Raw genomic sequence first — 1,659 nt, forward strand, 5'->3', positions numbered from 1 at the left:
GTAGGGGATTGCAGACCCTCAAGGTCATCTGCATCTGTGTAGGGGATGGCAGACCCTCAAGGTCATCTGCATCTGTGTAGGGGTTGCAGACCCTCAAGGTCATCTGCATCTGTGTAGGGGATTGCAGACCCTCAAGGTCATCTACATCTGTGTAGGGGATTACAGACCCTCAAGGTCATCTGCATCTGCGTAGGGGATTGCAGGCCAGCTCAGGCCAACTGAGATGCTATCTCACAAAACAAAAAGTGGGCTAGTAAGATGGCTCAATGAGATGCTCAGTGTGTGTGTGTGTGTGTGTGTGTGTGTGTGTGTGTGTGTGTGTGTGTTTATATATTCTAGGACTCCAGTGTGAAGTGGAGTCAGAGGGTAGTAACATAGGTTGTCCCTTCCCTCTGTGTGGGTTCTGTAGATTGACATCAGGTCACCTGGTTTGGCTGGCAAGTACCTTTACCCACTGAGCCTTCTCCCCGGCCCTGTTGCTGCTGTTAGTTGTTTGTTTGGTTTTGGTTTATTGAGACAGGGTTTCTCTGTGTAGCCCTGCTGTCCTGGAACTCAGTCTGTAGACCAGGCTGGCTTCAACCTCACAGAGATCTGCCTCCTGGGTGTTGAGATTAAAGGTGAGTGCCACTTGGGGCTGGAGAGATGGCTCAGCATTAAGAGTACTGACTGCTCTTTAGAGGACCCAGTCTCAATTCTCAGCAACCACATGCCGGCTCACAGCTGTCTCTAAGTCCAAGGTCTGACACTCTCACATACAGACATACAAGCAGGCAAAACGCCAATGCAATTTTTTGTTTGTTTGTTTTTGTTTTCGTTTTTGTTTTTGTTTTTCGAGACAGGGTTTCTCTGTATAGACCTGGCTGTCCTGGAACTCACTTTGTAGACCAGGCTGGCCTCGAACTCAGAGATCCACCTGCCTCAGCCTCCCGAGTGCTGGGATTAAAGGCGTGCGCCACCACGCCTGGCTGCCAATGCAATTTTAAGAAAAAAAAGTGTTCTACTTGTATTCCTAGTTTTAATTTTGCAGTTCTGAAGATGGGACCCAGGACCTGGGCATGCCAAGCAATGCACTGTACCAACTACTTACATCCTTGGCATTAAGAGCTCAGATGTGAAGTGGGGTCGAGGAGAGTCCTGGCCATGCGGACTGCAGGGAGGGATAAGGAAGCAGAAAAGGTTGGACAAAGAAAGAAAAAAAATGTTGCCTAAGAAGGAGGTAGCTGACTCACTGCAGTGTGCTGAGTCAGCTACCTGTCAGCCAACTCAGCTACGTCTCTTTAATCAGCTTGGGCAGGTGCAGCTCAAATCCCTCCTCTGCTATAAGCCCAGGAGGAAATCCAAGCCCCACCCTATCCAGTTGTGCAACCCCCATTGTAAAAAAAAAAACTTATGCCCAGCAGTGGTGGCACACACCTTTAATCCCAGCACTCCATAGGAAAGGCCAGCCTGGTCGACAGAGACAGTTCGAGGAAAATCAAAGCTACAGATCCTGTTTTGAAAAAAAATTATTAGCCGGGCGTGGTGGCGCACGCCTTTTAATCCCAGCACTTGGGAGGCAGAGGCAGGTGGATTTCTGAGTTCCAGGCCAGCCTGGTCTACAGAGTGAGTTCCAGGACAGCCAGGGCTACACAGAGAAACCCTGTCTCGAAAAACCAAAAA

Source organism: Mus pahari, chromosome 18, assembly GCF_900095145.1.
Source record: "Mus pahari chromosome 18, PAHARI_EIJ_v1.1, whole genome shotgun sequence".
Taxonomy (NCBI): domain Eukaryota; kingdom Metazoa; phylum Chordata; class Mammalia; order Rodentia; family Muridae; genus Mus; species Mus pahari.